This window comes from Pristis pectinata, chromosome 20 (genome assembly GCF_009764475.1).
Source record: "Pristis pectinata isolate sPriPec2 chromosome 20, sPriPec2.1.pri, whole genome shotgun sequence".
Classification (NCBI taxonomy): Eukaryota; Metazoa; Chordata; class Chondrichthyes; order Rhinopristiformes; family Pristidae; genus Pristis; species Pristis pectinata.
Genome location: NC_067424.1, coordinates 18,975,297 through 18,995,414, shown reverse-complemented (window position 1 = coordinate 18,995,414; position 20,118 = coordinate 18,975,297).

The following is a 20,118-nucleotide window of genomic DNA, read 5'->3' as shown; positions in this document are numbered from 1 at the left end:
TGATATGTGCCAAACTAATTAAGCTAATGATGTCTAATTAAACTAATCCCTTCTGTCTGCACATGGCTCATATCCCTCCATTCTCTGCATATTCATGTGACTATTGAGAGCCTTTCAAACACCTCCATTGTATCTGCCTCTACCACCACCCCTAGCAGCACATTCCAGGCTCCCATTACTCTCTGTGTAAAAATATGCACATACTATCCTGACTTGGAAATTTTTTTAGTCACTTTTTTCATTGTTTCTAAAGTTTCTGAAAGGAAACACTTGGACAACTAGCATTGTGAGATTACCTCAACCTGAAGGAGTGTGTTGTTCTAGAATCTCCCTCCTCATCATCTTCTTATTGGCAATTTGTGACCCACAATAATCAGTGGCCTTGCCTTTGACACACATATCCTGTAAGTGAATGAAGAAGTCATAAATGTGGAGTCACATTGAAACTAAATGTCATTAGCTGAATCTTGCTGGCTGTGGCCAGCATTTCTGAAATGAATCACTTCCTTCCCATGCAAGAAGTCCCCATTTTATGCAGACCTTCTATTAATCTGAGAGTTAACAAGTGACTGATGCTGGCACATCTGTCACTCAGTTCCATCATTAGACCACAGGTCCCAGTCTTTCTAATATTCCCCAGTATTACAATCAAGAATCCACCTCTCTAATTGAAACAGATGGTTTGATAACAGACTCAGTCACTTCAATGGGGATTCTCAGCCTGAAGAATTGGGAAGGTTAATGTTCATTTAAAAATTATTTTAATTTTGCTCAATGTCTTTATTGATCTGTAAATGTTTTAGTGTGTTACTGAAGGACCTTTTTTTGCTAATTTTTATTTAAACATTTTTTACAACAATTTAAATCGTTTATAAATTATTGACAGGAGACAAAGCTTCATCCTAGCTTTGCTGCCTCTCAGGAGCAAGATCTCAGTAGAATGCAATCTGTGATATAGTCTCTGGTGAAGGCCTCAGTATGCCTCTCCTTGTGCATCCCAGTGAAGTTAACCATCTGCAGCGGTGGGCTGGTGGGGACTTGGATGACAAGCCTGTGCTGAGAGCTGGATTCAGCATGGTTCAGCCCATTATCCAGAAGTTTCAAAATATTAACAGCACTTCATTAATTAGCAACATATGAAAAGACACAAAATCTCCATCTAGCTTTGCAATCTAACATGAATTAATTCACTACCACCTTTAAAATTTGGTAATCTTTTGAACATGTTGTAGTTATATTCAATATATATGAAAAAATAATCTCCCCTGCCTTCTTCTTCTTCTTCAATGACAAGTGCACCAGAACATTTTAATATTTTAATAACATTTAGTATTTCTGTTTGCTTTTCTTATCATCTGAAAATGAAACAGTTAAGGAAGATAAAATATAATTAGATGGTTATGATTCTCCAAGGGAGATGCTATTTTGATCACAATAGCAATTGGAAATTAACATGTCCAGTAATAGCATCCAGTAATCTCTCATCAACATTTACACACTCTTCAAAAGCTGTTCTTGTAATTTACTTGTAAGACCAATTTGTAGCTTAAGCGGACAGATGACTGTTCACTTTGGTCAGGATTAGGTAACAGAGTTTCAAAGCCTGCTGCTTCACTGTGGTTGCTGGTGCTGTTGACCTGACCAGAGCTGAAAGAAGGGAAATGCAACCAGTCAGAAGGCTTACTGACTTTGTATTATGAGTCAGCTATTTCTTCTTGTGACTGTTTTATGATCCTTATGTTCCAGTACAAGGAATTTTGTATTCATTTATTTAGATTTTAAAAGTACTTAATTAATTATTGAAACATAAATATATGGACCATGTCCAGGAACTCATGTAACATAAGTGCAAAGTGCAGGATAACTCCAGATGAATGCATGCCGAGTTTTTAAAGTGCCCAGTCACTTCACTGGAACTTATAGTCAATGCTGACACTCTTGCTGGCTCCCTAAACATTAAAAGTTAGCATACCAGGAAGTACCAGGGAGCCTGCAAGAGCATGTCAACATTGGTCCAATCACATAACAGCAGTCTTGCCTTTGGCTCTGAAAGCTGCAAAGAGAGGAAGTAGAGGAAAGAAATTGATTTTTGACAGATAACCAACATCCAAAAGGGTTAATCCACACTGCTTCATTTTTGGGAAATTTCAAACACATTTCAAAGGGTGCAAGAGATAGTGTTGGGTGTCTCAGTCGAGTTTCCAGCTCACCTCAACAATGTTGACAGTTGAAGGATTCAGGTGAATGCCAGGAGTTAGATCATTGGAGGCCATGTTATGGTTCTGCTGTTGTGGATCTCATATTGAGAAGGAAGTATGACTCATGACTGCTTTGGAAAGCTTCACTGAAGTCCAGGTTTGGCTGATGCCTTATTCAGCCCATACTGTAGATAGGTAGCATCCTGGCAGTCCAAAACAGGCAATAAGTTGCTTAAGCAGGATTCTATGTCAACGTTTGAACTTCACGAGAGAATTCAGGTGCTAATGCACAGGCTGTGCAATTGCTGCCTGGATCTATGACTTGCCAATTGACTGAACTGAGAGTTCTTAAAGGAACAGCCAGAGGCAATTCAATAAAAAAGTACCCTAGAAATGTCTGAGGTTTTGTAGGCCCAAGAGCTGCAGGTGCGGCTTTCAATTAAATACCTCTCCAAAAGAGAGAGAGAGAGTTTGTAAAAGTCACATCTGGAAAGTGTAAATTACCTCAAGGACACGATTTTATAGAAAAGTAAATATTACTTTAGAAGAAGCAGAAAAGAAAGCAGTTCATAAACTACTCATCTCAGCAGTTGCACCCTGGGAAAGGAAAACAGGAGGAGGACATTCATAGCTGTTCTGTTATTCAAACCGATCATGGCTAATCTGTATCAACTCCACTTCCTGTCTTCATTATGTAACACAATAGGTTTTACTAAGAAAAAGCTATCATTCCGGCTGACGCTTCGTTCAACAATGAGGAAGTTACTGTGACAATAAAATTGTGCAAGCAGTTACATAAATGTCCCTTAAAAAGAAATTGTCCTGACTAATATAAATTCCACAACTATCACTGGAATGAAGAGTGTCCAGTCGATAATCTGGGAGAAGTTGGGGAGAACTGAGGTGGCGATCAGAAGGGTGGCACTTGAACAATTGTCAACAAATGCATGTTTTACTCTTGGGTTAGGGTCACTTCCACTCCTCTAGGCTCCATAGAGTCATACGTACAACAGAGAAGCAGCTCCTGCTGCCTACCATGTCCATGTTGGCCATCAAGTGCCAAACTATACTAATCCCATTTTCTAGCACTTGGCCCATTACCTTCTATGCAATGGCATTTCAGGTAGTCATCTAAATACTCCTTAAATGTTGTGAGAGTACCTGCCTTCACCAACCCTTCAGGCAAGAGGTCAATCACCCTGGGGCTGAAAAATTCTTCCTCAGATCCCCTCTAAATCTCCTATCCCTTACCTTAAACCTATGTATCCTGTAGACACCTCTTCTAAAGGGAAAAATTTCTCATTATCTGCTCTATCTCTGCCTCTCATAATTTAGCATACCTCAGACAGTCACCCCTTCAGCTTCCTCTTCTCCAAGGAAAACAATCTCAGTCTACCCAGCCTTTCTTCATAGCTGAAAACATTTTATCCTGGGCTACGTTCTGGTGAATCTCCTCCACACACACTCCAGTGCACTCCTCCATCCTTCCCGTAGTATGCTGACCAGAAATTCACACAGTACTCTAGCTGTGGCCTAACCAATGTTTTATATAATTGTACCATAACCTCTTACATTTTACGCCCGCAGCAAATGAAAGTAAATATTCCCTATGCCTTTTTAACCACCTTATCTGCTGGTACTGCCATCTTCAGAGATCCTTAGACATGTACACCAAGGTCCCTGTGTTTTTCAGTACTTTCAAGAGTCCTACCATTCACTGTGTATGTCCCAGCCATATTAGTCCTTCCAAAATGCATCATCACACGTCTTTCAGGATTGAATTCCATCTGGTGTGTCCATCTTACCAACTCATCAATATGTTCTGAAGCTGAAAACTATCCTCTTCAATGTCAATGACACCACCAATTTTCATGTCATTTGCAAATTTCGTGCCTCCTACAATCACATACAGATCATTAATGAAAAAAGCAAACATCATGGGTCCTAGAACCAATCCCTGTGGCACACCACTAGTCACAGGCTTCTAAATGCTTAAACAATCCTCGACCATCACCCTCTGCCTCTTATTACCTAACTAGTTTCAGATCCAATTTGCTTAATTGCCAAATGTTCAATAATTTTTATTTAAGCAAATCTTTCTGATTGGCAGCTTGGGAAGTAGTTGATTATTATTTTATTCATTTTTCAGGATAAAGACATCACTGGAAAGGCCAGTCATAATTTCATTTCAATTGAATGGATTGCTAGGCCATTTCAAAGCTTTAAAGAGTCAACTAAATTGGTTTGGTTCATGGGTAAGGATGGCAGATTTTCTGCTCCACTGAAGTTTATAAGTTAAGCAGATGGGTTGGTGTGCAATCATCATTACTAATGGCCACTTTTCTTTAGATTGTTAACAGAAGTTAAATTCGCTAGCTGTCATGGGTAGGATTTGAACTCTGGTCTCTGGATTAATGGTCCAGTAAGTTAACCATTGTGTCATCTCCATCATGGCATTTAGACTACATTATTCATTTTGGCTTTCATTGGCACTACTTGTTGTGGGAAACCAATAATGCTTCATTGACTTCAAAATAGGCGGTGGGCCTCTCAATTGTGTATACGAACCACATATTTTGAAGGCTGGCTCTGAATATCTCATGTTTTGCCTCTGCCAATGTACAAAATAATCTTTATTATCTGATCTCCAGGTGGAATGAGTGTATCTGTTTGCCACATATGCTGGTTATCCAGGAGTTAAGTATGTTTTCACATGACCAATAAGACCAAAAATTACAGAATAAGGGAAATGAAATATAGTATTCTACAGTATCCACCGATGAGTTGGCAACTGGCATCATGCAGCAACAGGGTTTGCCTGGGCATCCTTTCAGCACTGCCCGATGTCAGCAGGGTGCTTCCTCAGTGCTGCCCTGATATTGGCTGAGGCAATCCTACAATGCTGCCTCATTGTTGACTGGTGCACTCCCTCAGCCTTGCCCTGATGTCAACCCAGGTAGTCACACTGCATGACCCGATATTGGCCAGGGCACTCCCTTGATACTGCCGCAAAGTCAGCCTGGGCACTCCCTCAGCCCTACCCTGATCTCCCACTGCATTGTCCTGCTACTGACCAGGCCAGCTACTCCACACACTCTGATATTGGCCAGGACTCTCCTTCAGCAGTACCAGTGACTGCAGGGTGTTAGTTATTGAAGTGCAAGATGCCTAAGCTTTTACTGTAATGGGCTGTGCACTTCCAACTTATATTGAACACGCCTGCTATCTTGGCTTAGGTATTCATCTATTGCTTAAAATGTAGGTATTAAATATTAAGGTAACTAATTTTGCCATGAGCTCTGAACTGGGAATTTATTATTTGAATAGTATATAAATAACAAGCATCACTCAAACACTGCATCAGCCTCCACTGCTGTGTCCCTACAATAACAGATTGTCTTCTTGCTGTTGAATTCATCAATACCAAGTCATACAGAAGTCTTAAGTCTACATTATCATTCGCTGATCTTTGTTGCAGAACATGATTCAGTATCAATACCAGAAGAACTGTGGTAATTCAAGGGAAAGGATGTGGTCTTAATCTTTGCAAGGTAATGAGGAAGATATAAAATAATTTTGTCCCTGATTGTTAGCCCATGAACTCTTGTTGCATGTTAAGGACACTGTTCACAACAAAATTAAACATGATTGATAATAGAATAGGCTCCAGCCCAGAAATGGAATGACTCCTGATCTGGTGCATTAATGAGGCAGTGTACTTGAGGATCTGCCGCTGTAAAATTCACAATGAACTAGGCCAAAGGCATCAGGCATTACTGAAAAAGGCCTAGCACAGTGGAAATTTTATCACTTACACACTCTGTCATTGCAAATTGTGTGCGGGAAGTCAGATACTTCAGGGTCATCGGGTTGGGGTCATGAGGAAGTGAAGCCAAGGGGTTGAAGGAGTGGAGTCACTTAAGGCAGATGAGGGGGTGATCGGGATCTGGGAGGATGGCTTGGGTCATCACAGAAAGATATAATGGAAAGGTTGGGCAGAAGATCTGCAATCAGAGTGGTTGATGAGCATTGGGAGATCAGTAGGGAGATTGTGGTGAAGGCCAAGCTGATGGTTAGCAGGAGATTCAGACCTAAGGTTAAGTGAACAAGGGGACTATGGGATGGAGGAGAGGGAGACAAGTAGGGGGAGGGTTGCAGATCATTGATCCAATTTCTAGACATCTAACTTTCGGGATTCACATGCAGTGAATGTAAATAGAAATATGGTAGATAGATTGATAAGACAATGAAAATTGGAGAGATTATTACCTTACTAACAAAAAATTCAAATTTTTGTTATTCATAAATTGAAAAATATAGAGACTCAGTCTTAGAGTCTTGAGATGTTCAAAATGGCCAGTATTTTGGTTTTGTTCCAAGCTAGCAATGAGCGGCTTGGACAATTTTAAGTTATTTAAGACAATTAAGACAAATGCTAAAATCTTTCTCTCTCTGGGCTCAGAATTTCAAGCCCAGCAACTGCAGTGCTTCCTGCGGCCAATGCTTGTTGTGCAGGACTGACATCTGAGGTGTCTTCACAGCAAAAAGACAAAATGATCACAGGTCAAGGGCTTCTGCTCCGTAATAGCCTGATGCCTAACTCCCTGCAGGGGGAGTAATGAATAGATACTGGTGCATTACAAACAGATCCGCAAACGTCATTCTATGATGTGGAAGGTTAAATGCCATTGAATATCTGAAGTGAACTTGAGGCTTGCCACAGTAGTGTTTCTTGGAAGGTAATTATAAGACCACATCCTCTTTTATGCAGAATTAAGCTCCACCATAAAAAAAATGCACAGAGGTAGTTTTTTTGCTGGAGATCTGTATCTCGTGTAGATACAACCACCATTGAATAGGCTGTGCCATGTATCTGTGTGATGGTAAGAATTATAATAATGTACTTATTCGTCTGTTGGTGAATTATGTTACTTGCCAAACCACTTGAGAGGAACTTCTGGTATCTTTTTTTGCCTAACCAAGTCACACATTCATATTTGTGATCTGTCTGATGATAAACTCAGGACTGTATTGTAGAAGTATGATCATTGGCCCTTGAAGGTTCACATAGATCTGAGTTGCCACAACAGTTTATGGAGGACTACACTTGAGTCAGTGTGCTGTGAAAGATTTATGGGTATTTGACCCAGGCAGGTTTATGACAGGCCAAAGCACTATTGATGACTTAACCAGTCAGCTTATCTCTTACCTAAGATGAACAAGGGTGGAATTATCATAAGTGATTGGATCTTTCCACTGAGTTTCGAAGTCCTTATATTAGGTAGAAAGGTTTTAACCAGCAGATTAATGGCTTCCATGATAGGGCAACCCTGTTGGGTTTATGTTTCTTGTTTCAATTGCCACCCTTAACTTCCATTAAGGCCAGAACATGTAGTAAGACATTCAGGATGCAGTGCAGAATCATTTGTATTATTTTGACAGCATCCCTCGCCCTTCATCCTCTGCAACCAAGAAGGGCAAGGTTAGCAATGCCTTTGGAATACTGTTACCTCCAGGGTTACTTCTCAGTCACCTGGCACAAACATATACTGCCATTCCTTCATTGCTGTTGGATCAATATCCTTGAATTTCCCAGGTGACAACATTAAGACAGCATCATCACCACAAAGATTGTAGCAGTTTAAGAGGAAGATTCACCATTTACCTTCTAAATGCCACCATTGCTCACACCCTGAGGACATATTTCTTTGGACAAATAAGCTTAACAAAGCCTTGTGCTGGTACACAATGTACTTTATATAATTGAATCCTTATTCTTTCTCAACTCAGAGTGGTGAGATTGGGCATCCTCACTCTTGGCTTTTGTCAACAAATACACAGTTTGTCTGGATGAAGGATATTGGAATCATCCTTACAAAATATACACATTTTATATCAGCCAAACATAAATTCTGTTAGGGATTTCAAAACAGTTTGAGGAGGAGTGGTCAAGATGCATTAGAACAAAAAAGATTATTGTATTCTTTGAGATCCTTGGGGTGGGTAAGGACAATTCAGTCAAATAGCAATTATAACAAAACAATGGCAGTTCTGCTTTTGTCTTGATTAGGAAATGGGTGCCAGGAAACTGACTGCCCTTTTTTGTACCCCAGCTATTTTACACTCTGCTCAATTATGTGTCCATTGTAAAGACAAAGCATGGGTGACCTGTCTGCTGCTGCACATTTAACACTTGGGGATACTTGTGTAAATGTTGTGCAGCCATAATTATTGTCAATATGAGATGTAAATGACAAAGCACTGCAGCAATATGAACCAATGCAGGGAGATGTATCACAATTGAACATTATTTGCTACCTGGCAATATCAGACTAACACAAATCTCTGAGCTCTTGGCTGAGAATGCTATTGTTCAGTTGTTGATTTCTTTCAAGTGCACACACGGCAAATTTCCCCCAAATCTTGCTTTCTCCAAAAGCAATTAGTTCCCACCCAGGATAACCAAAGCATTCATAGAAAATTGTTTCTTATTGAACTGCAATTCACACATATTTCCAACTTGTTTTTAAATTAATAAGTTTATGATCACAGGAATTGTTTTAAACTGCTATTAACTGTTTCCTTCCTGTAAAATTCTAAACCTTGCCCAAAAAATGTCAAATCTTAAAACAGCTACATTTACTTCTACTGTTTCCCACTTGTTATTTGGAGGAATGCCAATCCACGTACATGTTCATTGCTTTCTGGGAGCATAACGAGCTCCTACTGGAGAAGGTTCCGAAAATACAATAAGCACTTACAAGAGTCTAAAATTTTACAAGCCTCCTGTTTGCGGGCACTTATAGCCACAGGATATAGAGGAGAACATTATTTACACATAGTAATAAATCAGAACTTTTCATCCTGTGAAAATGACACCCACAATATATGCAGTGTAACAAAGAACAACAGAACAGAGGTATTGTACTTGCTGCTTAAATCAGGAGTTAGGTTACATAAAATAACTAATCATAGTGGTTTCCATTCACTGACAAAAAAAAACATATTTTAAAATTGTCATTGAATATTTGAAATTCCACTGAGGTATAGCAGTGATATTAATAGATTTTCACTGGCACATTCCTTGATTTCAGAAGACAGATAGGTACTCCTCAAATTTTCATAAGTTTCCTTATTAGTATGCTGTTCATGTGTTCCAAGTGAGTTGTGTCTCATACTGAAATTATGAAGATGGTGAATGGGTAGGGGTGGGATTCCCTGGACATAGATGAGGAGATACAATTCCCTCAGGCAGTATCAGTGCTTCACATTGGCTATGAATTATCCAATTGTGCTTCTATCTTGTACAAGGATGAATCAGACTCATCAATAATGAGGGAGAAGTGAAGACTGTTCTATTTTCCAAACATAAATTTGCATGTCATACAGAGGAAAGAAATGACAAGGGAATGATAAGGTTAGAGGTGAAAAATACCCTCTTCAGCATGCTGCAATCTGAGCTGCTTGAGAAGTGACTAAATCAAATGATTCATCCTTGGGGATGAGGAAGAAATGCGATGACCTGAAGGAGTTTTCCTCAGTAAGTACCTACTCTGCATACTTCCAACAGTGTATTGCAGTCACATATTTTAATGACCTTATTTTTGAAGAGTAGTCCAAAATAAATGCTCTCAATTTTCTTTTCATGCTGTGTGACCTGATTGGAGAAGAACATGTAGCCGGCATTCTCAAATCTGTTGTCCAGAATCTGTTGTTTCATCTTTCTCTTCCCTCAGATAATCACTCCCTCACTCACACATTTATCTCAATAGAGCTTACTGTTTGAATGCATAATTAAACACAAACTCAAAGTGGGGGAGACGCAATGTCAAGTTGAAATGAGAAATAAGTTGATGAGTTTGTGGACATGTTGATACTCGAGTAGAAATCAGCAGTCTTTGTGACACAACTTTTGTCTTCTTTAGCCTTTTCATAGTTCTCATCCTACTTCTGCTCCATGATGGACATTGTTACCATTCCAAGTAAAATCCACTCATACATGCTTTCTTAATCAAAAAATGATATATAGACTGAAATGGTTTACTTAATAGAAACTTGTATTAAATGGAAAGTAACTTAAAGCTTTACTGATGTTGTTCACCAATGCTATTCATTCTTTTAATGTCTATTCTCTCTTTTCTATGGCCAATATGTTATTGTTAAGTTTATGTCTGTAATTCCTTTTATGACTCCACTGCTCCCATCTGTTATTGTGCTTTGGTTTCCAGCTGGCATAATGGAACCTATTAACAAAACAACTTTCTCTATTTGCCACACGATAATGAAATGAATTTTTTTGGTCTCTCGTGAAAATAGATCACTGTCTCAACCTTGCATTGAATTAAGAAAAATATGGAAGAAATAAAATATAACTTTTCAGTGAGCTTGTGTTTTAAATGATTATCAAGAAACAAATATCCTTCTGTTGCCTTTCTTCCTTGCCATTCCCAATCCTTTCTCATGTCAGTGATCTAAAATGAGGGTAATTTCTTCTCCTGTTGTTCGCATCTCTCATCCCCTCCCCCCTCCACTGGCCTCACTTGGTTCCATCTGGGTATCACCCCTTCCATCATCTGGTTCCACCTATCACCTACCAGCCTCTATCGCACCACCCCCATCCCCACCCCCATACTGCTATTTACTGGCAATCTTTCTTCTTCCTCCTCAGACCTGATGAATTGCCTTGATCCAAAATGTCGACATACACCTTTTGCCTCCACGGATGCTGTTTGACCCACTGAGTTCTTCCAGTGTTCTGTTTTTTGATCTACAATGAGGTCTCAGCACCATTCTTGAGCTGGACGGTGGGAAGCAGCAGAGGTACTCTCGGTTGACCTGTCCTGATCTTGCTTCGTAGAACAGAAATAGAGCCGAGATGAGTAGATGCCCAATCTGAAGATGCCCAAACTGTGGTCCGTGGACCAAATTTGGCCCAGAGCAAGTTCTTGGATTGACCTTCTGATGGGCCTGTGATACTCTACCATGTATGGTGTGTGGTAGATTTGACCCTTCCTTGGCAACCTCCTGTTAGAGAGGAGATCATGCTGGGGATCGGGGATTGTTGCTGAAAAGAGGATTAGGTGTCAAGAACAGGAGGACTCGTCAGAGAGGCTGATGGGGGGGGTGGTGGGTGGAACTTTGTTGGCAAAGAGAGAATCGCTGGAGAGGAGATTGCCAACGGTCGGGGAAGGGGCAGCATCAGTGGGAGTGGGAGAGTAGATGATCAACAGGTGAGGTGTGTTGGGTGGATGAATATGGAGATGATGAGTTGGGTTGATGATGGGGGAGAAGGGCAGATGACTGTGCATTTGATCAGATGATTGGGTATTTGGTAATAGGTAGAAGAAGTAATTGGGTATATGATAATAGGAGTGTAGAGCAGTTGATTACAGGGGGGCCTCAGGCAGACAATGGCAAGGGGCTGTGTCAGACAGATGACTGGAAGCTGAGTGAATGACAAGGCTTTGCAGAATACATCAGTTGTAAGGTGAAGTGAGATAGAATCAGCAATGGTAAAATGTTAAGGAAGGCACCTAAATGGAGGAAGGTGACTGTCTTAGACTCTCTGGAAAAAACGCCTTTGCAATGCCAGCAACAAACAATCTGCTGGAGGAACAACAGGTCGAGCAGCTTCTGTAGGGAGAAAGGAGTTGACATTTTGGGTTGTAACCCTGCATCAGGACACTTTTCCCTCTTTGCCCCTCACAGATGAAGCTTGACCCCCGAGATTTGTTTGTTGCCCCAGATTGCAGCATCTGCGGTCTCTTGCATCACCTTTGTCAGTGCCCTTTGGAGACCTCTAACTCGTGTTGAAGCTGGTCTCAACCCTTTACTTGGAACCTGCTTCAATACTTCTGTGAGCCTGATGTGCATAGTGGAATTTTGTGTTAGTCACATCAAATGAGTACTGCATGGATTCTTGTGCCACTGTGCAAACTCAGAGTCTGCTGTGTCACGTGCACAGAAGCACCAGCAGTGATTTCAGACCTCCCCTCCAACCTGAAAATGGTCCTCCAAGCCTGAAAGTTTAGATGACCTTGAGAGAGACAAATATAAAAGTGTCATGTCTATGCTGGCAAGGCATTAATATTGTGAATTTGGAATGTAACATGGGATGTTAGAATTTTACTATCATTGACCACATTCCCAGTAGGAATGTGAGTTGACTTCTTTTGTTTCATGGCCTGATGCATTTACCATATTTCAGACACCACATACAAAATTGTTAACCCCACCAATTAATTGGAAAATATCATTCAGTCCAGCATTTTCTGGGATTGTCAAGGTTACAGCAGAGTACAGGTTGATCTTCTCACAGTTCTGGTATTGAGGATGCTATGTTGTTACATAGCTTCAAAGTGAGGAGTGGAAGGTGCCTGTGCGTGAATTCTTTTAATGCAGGAAAGCTATTGCAGATCATTTATCACAGGGTCTTCATGGAGCAAGGTCTTGATCCAATGACAAATGGGTCCAAGATAGCCAGAGACCAGGCTCTTCTGCATGGGCATGGACATATGCAGGTATGTGCATGCTCAGACATACATACATACACACCCACACAACCACATACATACCCACATATGTGGTCTCATACACATAAACAATTGTCCACCATCTCCTCATCACTTCCCATTCTCTTACCTACTCTCCCTTTGACCATACTTACTCTGTTCCTCATCATTCTGAAACTCTACTCATTCAGTACCCACCCCAAACCCACTAAATGTCTCCAATTCTTATTCCCCTATCTTCTCAACCACTCAGGCTCTCTCTCTCTCTCTCTCTCTTGCTCTCTCGCTCTCTTGCTCTCTCTCTCGCTCTCTTGCTCTCTCTCTCTTGTTCTCTTAACCCTCTGCTCTCCCTCAATGGTGCCTGAAGCTGGTGTCTGTGCTATCCAGTCTGGCAGGGATCCCTCCTGCACTTCCAAAAGTTGTGATAAGGGTGCAGTAACCCTGATACTCCCTCATTCTAAAAGTGTATGGTCTCCAAGTGTGCTGTGGGCAAGAAAAGTGGAAGGAAAGAAGCAAACTCAGTCAAGCACCAACAGTCTCACCTGTGCCAGAGTCTGCAGATCCTGCAACAGACTCTTCACCTCCCTTGTAATCCATAGAACCAGAGTTGGAGCAAATCATCCTTGACCATAAGTGACTGTCTGAGAACAGAGTAACATGGATAAGCCTATACCTGGAGCTGAATCATTAGCAATCTGCTTTGAACTGCCCAGATCCAAAGTGGCTGGATTAACATTATTCAATGGCATTTAGTTCAGTCACTTCTCAATACAACGTAAGGTGGTAAACAATTCCAAAGGCTTTATCCCCAGAGAGAGAGAAATTAGACATCACTTATTGATCCTTTATCGTTCTCCTATGTTGGCAAATAAATCGATTTGATCCTGAACAGTAGAAAACTAGAATATTACTTCAGTGCTCACATACTTTATGAAATTTTGTTGAGAATAATAAGAAACTTTTAGCTGAATATTTTTTTAGGCCTTGCTGGTGGAAGCAAAAAAATTTATGATAAAATATAAGTAAACATGAATTCATTAATGGTAATTAGTAATCTACAAACATTTTTGCATATAGATATACTATCTAATGAAAGAGTTAACAATTCCATTACTATTTAATTAGAGTGAAAACTGACCCTTGGATTAATAGTTAAAAGAGGATCTTTCATTACTTCAGCAAAAAATATCAACAGGGCAATGTTTATTAGTCATGAGGATCTATCTTCCATACCAACTAAAGGGAATTTATTTGATATTCATCAGTCTCTTTTTTTTTGATGTTCACTCTAAAACTTAACTCTTTCCTCAACCTCTTTTGTAGAATGTTAGAAATAGAAGCAGGAGTAACCTATTTGGCCCTTTGTACCAGCTCTGCCAATCAATTAGGTCATGGTAGACCATTTACATCAGCGTCACTTTCCTGCATTTGTCCTACGTCCTCTGTATCCAAAAACCTATCATTGTTATTTTATAAACAGGAAGTCAAGCATTACGAAAAATGCCTGCCTCTCAACCTTAGCCCTGCAAACACCAGTTGGGAGATTTGACTTGGTAAGGTTAGCCAAGATTAAGGGTTCTTCACATGGTGAATCACCATGGAAAACCATACAGAATCCAAAGCACGAAGATAGGGCAATACTACCCAATGCACAGGAGTGCAGGATCACAAGCTAATTCAAAGTCTTCAGATGCTGTCTTTGAAGAAGACGATAATGGACAAACACAGCAGAAGCTAATGTACTGGACATCCTACCAGCAAGCTTCTGTACAATGATTCAGAGCATGGATAAAACTGGTTACAATCTGTTAAGACTTTGGACATTCTGGCCAACACTGCCAAGCAGTAAGTTCCATAAACATGACTGTAGTAACTGGGGTCACCTGCATTGCATGCTTAAATGGAAAATTGACTGATTTATGCAAATGTAGAATGGGATGTCCTTACTCCTCATAATTTTACTGCCCTAGAATTGATTACTTCAGGACCATTCCTGAGTTGAATGACTTATATTCACAGTCGCCATCAAAAAATACACCATGTAGTAGTAAGCACCTGGTTCTCTGTACCTGAAATTCATTTGAATAACTTCAGTGAAATGAAGTTGAGAGGAATGCTGATGCACTGTTCAGTAGGTTCAGCAGTCATGACAGAGAATGAATTGCGAAGTAGGGGTTGATTATGATTTCACAGCTCATATTGTCAAAATAGTAATTTTGAACAATTAACTAATCCTGATAATATCTTCAAAATGTAATCTGAAAACAGGTACTTCTAAGTAACATTAAAATATATCAGAGCAAACTTAATGATGTCTCTTAAGTTGAATAATACAAATTTTCAACATTTTCATCTTTCAAGAGGTTCTCAAAAAAGTGACAAATCCTCTTTAAATATGCACATGCAAATATTTTCCTTTAACCCACAGATAAAGATCGAATCAGAAATTACTTACATTTATGAGTGATGACATCTGAATTTGTGGAGTGCATGTAGAATGGTCAAGCCATCAATAATGTAAATTATTTTTCTCAGCATTCTGCTTCTCACTTTTTGGAACCACGAGCTCACTTGCCTTGAAATTAGCTCACCACTCATGTTGTTTGTCTTTCAACAATCTAGTGCAAGACTAGCAGCTAATGGAATCCCCTGTTGCAGGTCCCTAGAAATGAACCGTGGATAAAGTTGATTGCTTCTTCAGAACAGCATAAACCAATGCTGGAGCTTTAAATGGTATCTTCTTATTTTAGCGTAATCAATCAAAGTTTGCAACTCTATAGCACTTGAAGTATGAAGTGCATGTTAAAAAGATGCAATGAACCTTTACCAGCAGACTCAGAAGCCTATTAATTCCAGACATTCTTAGTCAGGGCCTCCTTCTCTCAAGCCAACTGCATTCCCAAAGGTAGGCAACAGCTAAGTTGAATCTGGATGTACAGACTGAATGTATAATTAATTTAATTGGGGGGATTTTTAAACATACTGAGGCAGATTTTGCTGCTTCAAAGGAACAAGGTTGTCCCTAATCCATTCACTAACTTACCTGGAAACCACTGAGCTATAAATTGCCATTTATCTCAATGCTTGCTACTTTCTCAATATATAAAATTTTTCCCATTCCATTGGTGTGGATTTTAGTGGCATATAATGTTATTACTAATAAAAATAAATCTTTGGTTTTATAAGATAATAAGGGATCAAATATATCCTTTTACTTGCAATGATACACAACAATTAAAGTATTATTTCCATATTCTGATGAAGATGGGATTATTTACACTGCAAATAAATTTAAAACATTCTTGCCAACAAAATAAAATTGATACTATGATTTTTTTATTGAAATGATGGAAGTTGTGTTTGGCTGCATGAGGTGTTTGCTGCAGCTCATGACAGAACTTCTTAAGGACACCAATTGGCATCCTCCCTTGACTGGACTAGAGATTGGCTCCAGAAGTGGTTGGCTCTTCAAATGGATGTTGTACAAGGGAGTTTTCCTGGAACACACTGGAAAAGCTGATCCAAAAAAATCTATTCAGTAATACATTTGTGTTGAGGCTTCTGTATTGGAATTGGTTTGTGAGCCTGACTGTTCATCGCTCTGAAAAAGTGGACACAGAGGTGTTTTTGGATAGATTCTAAACCCTATCCTTGCATGTGGTGGTGGAAAACAGGAACCAATGGTATATCTTGTGCAAATGCATCCGCCTAGGATGTTTCTTCCGGCTCCTTTCTTCCCCCTTCTAGCCTGCTGTAGAGAGCTATTTCTATTCATAATGTCCAGAGTTCCACACAATTCAGCTTATCACCTTAGTTGTAGAAATATATAAGAGATGTACAGTTATAAAAAGAGTCAGAAGGTTCCAAGAAGTAGTTAGCTTCCTTTATTGAAAATAACCAGGGGAACATGTTGAGGAATCAATTAAAATGTCAACATACCTTTAATCTAACTGAAGTGACAAATTGTCCTTAGCATATCTATTTTCAAAAAATAAGAATCATAATTAGTAAGCCATTCAGCAGGACAGGAAGAGATGGGCCATAAAGGGCAACCTTGGGAGAAAAATATTCTCAAGCTGGTTTTCTATGTTGAATATTGGTGAAGGTAGCATCATCTTATTGGACTTAGCCTAGAGCATATCCATTTATATACAAAGGTTGTAGACGATTCAGTAGTCAGGAAGATAGAGAGGTATTCTCCAATGGTCAATGTGAGTCTCATTGCATAGTATTGCCTACTGAGTATTCAGCAAAGCTTGTGAATAAATAGTTGGAGAAGGTTTTGTGGGGATCTGCCAGATACCATGCACAGTCTTGGAATGAATAAGAGAGGTAGAAAAAGGGTTCACACGTCTGACAGTTACACTGCTGGGAACTTGGGACTCAATTAAACAGCAGGACCTCAAAGGCATTGGTCTCTGAGTTACTTTTTGAGTCACATGCCGGGAACAATATCTCATCATCGGAGAAATATTGCAAGAAGAAGAGACATTAGGCAAAAACTTTGGATCATCTGTCAAACTTCCGGATTCTCCCATCAAGGCCCCAAACTTCCCTCTCCATCTCCTCCCACAGCTTCTTCAGCATCTCCCACAGCCTCTCCATCTACTCCCACACAATATTGTTGGGCCAATCTCCACCCACCCTCCATAGGCCCAAACCCACTGCCCACATACTTGAACCTGGTCCCAGTCCCTATATTTTCCTTCATGTAGTCCATCACATATGAAATGGCTACTGGAAGAAGATTCAATAATAATGTTCAAGAGGGAATTGGATAATGACATCAAAGAGAAAAAATACAGAGTTATGGAGGGATCAAGTGAGTTACTCTAATTAGATAGGTCCGAAGAGATGACATTTACATGATGGATTGAATGGCCTCCAACTGAGCTTTATTAATCCATAGGTTCATAAGTGATTAACCTATTAGGAGTCTTTCTTTAGAAGCAGGACATCAATCTTGGAATTTGGCCTATTTTAGTTTTGCTCACAACTATTACATGGGCTTAAGTGCTTCCAGGACATACTTAAATGCACATTGCACACAGGGTACTGAGCACATCATTAATGCAATAAAACAGGGCACATGCACAGCAGAAGGAAAGGTGTTTCTGATTGTATGATCACCCCCTGCATTTGATAAAGTGCATATTTTTACATCACTGTGTTTAGAAGAATAGTGTGAACTGATACCATTGATACAATGAAATCCAAATTATTGCTTTAGAGCTTATATATTCACTGAATATATGGTATGGATTAAAACCAATGCAATATCTTGCTTTAAGAAATATTACCTCACATTTGCTTACAATCCTAAAATTTCTTCAATGTTCACATTATTTTAACACATATCAGCTTTGGTCTTACTTTATATGATGTGGCATTTGAACATAAGACCGTAAGACATAGGAGCAGAATTAGGCCATTTGGCCCATCGAGTCTGCTCCACCATTCGATCACGGCTGATTTATTTTTCCCTCTCAACCCCATTCTCCTGCCTTCTCCCCGTAACCTTTGATGCCCTCACTAATCAAGAACCTATCAACCTCTGCTTTAAATATACCCAATGACTTGGCCTCCATGGCCGTCTGTGGCAATGAGTTCCACAGATTCACCACCCTCCGGCTAAAGAAATTGGGATGTTAAAAGCAGAAATTTGGTAAAGTTTTGTTGCTTGGACTCACCTAGATCTGTCCCATGTTTTCCTTAACTTATTCATTCTTTGGGATCTTGGCATATTTGGCAAGGCCAGCATATTTTGCCTACCCCTAACTGGCCTTGGACTGTGGCCATTTCAGAAGGCATTTAGGAGCCAAACACATGAGTGGATCTAGGGACACATGCAAGGATCAGACCAGGTAAGTACAACAGATTTCCTTCCCTGAAGGACATTGGACAACCAAATAGGTTTTTGTGACAACCTGGTATTTTGTGATCATCATTACTAATGACTTCTTAAAAAAATTCAGGTTACTAATTCAATTTAAATTCCACAATGACCATGGTGGGACTCGAACTCGGATCTCTGGATTGCTAACACAGACCTTGTGATTACTAGCCCCGTAATTTAATTACTGCAGCACCACCATACCTTCCTCTGCAGCCACTGCATCAATACAGCCATTTTGACCATAGGTTTAGTGCTCCATTTCTGGTCAAATTCCTTCCAGCACTTTTCATCTCTAACCCTACTAGCATATTCATTCTTTACTCCTTCATGTGTTTATTCAACTTCCCTGCAATGGTTCTATGGCATTTAACTGAACAAAAATATTCTTTTCATTGTGGGATAGATCTGATGATTGGCCAGTTGCCCCAATTTGCCAGTGGCATGCCACTGGGAGAATGCTCTCTCTTATAAACTTCTGATAGGAGGCTGGCTGCCAGTTTATTTGGTGAGACCTCATGTAGCGCAGGATGTATTTGGTTCTAGATGGTCTGTCCTGTCCTTCAATGGCCTCAGCAGTCAATTAGCTCCTTCTCCCAGGCTCTCCAGCTGTCAAGTAAACTGGTCCCTCTTTCCCTGGTACTGGAATAGAGATTTCTGCTGGATGTATTTTAGTTGAGGCAATCTGTGGTTTTAAAAAATAATTAAATAAAATTGATCTAATGTAGCAGTTACTACCGTGGAATGAACACAAGACGCGAGTCGTAGAGTTTCAGAACAGAACTGGTTTATTTTCCCACCTTGCGCGGGCCTTTTAAGGGAGACTGTTCCCGCCTAATGCAACCTGCAACGACGTATAGGCCATGTCATCAAGTCTTTCCCGCGCGCAGGTTCTCCCCGTCACTCAGGGAAGACGAAGGCCCGTCGCCATCTTGGGCCTCGCGGCTCCGACGTCGTGCGACCCAACTGCCGAGCCGGTTCGCTTGCCCAGACCGTGGGTCGCTACACTAAGAGAAATACGTGATTGGGTGCTCTTAAGTTTCTGGTGGAGTGTGTTGACACAGAACAATGACTCTTGTGAAATCCTGACTGAAAATGAAATTGGAGAATGGATTCAAGAAAATGGACGAGGATATTAATTATAGCCCTTAAAGGGGCATTATAAAAAAAAGTTACCACCTGGTTAAAGTAATAGTTATATATTGCTCCAGTATTAATACTTATGATATACAGCATAATATTGATAGTATAATGCAATTCATGGGACTGTAGGGATGGGGATGGAGCAAATTCACTTGGGCATGTGATCTCCTGGGTAACAATATGGTTAGGTCCTACAATTCAATAAACCTCACTCTATTGGTTGAAGGTCTTTCTTTGTAGATTCTTTACAGCCCTGACTGATGGCAAATTGCAACCCGGTTTATTATGCATGAGGATCCAGAAAACTACATCACCAACAAAAAAATCATTGATCAGAAAATTAGATTCTCAGTCAAGGAACTTATAGGCATGA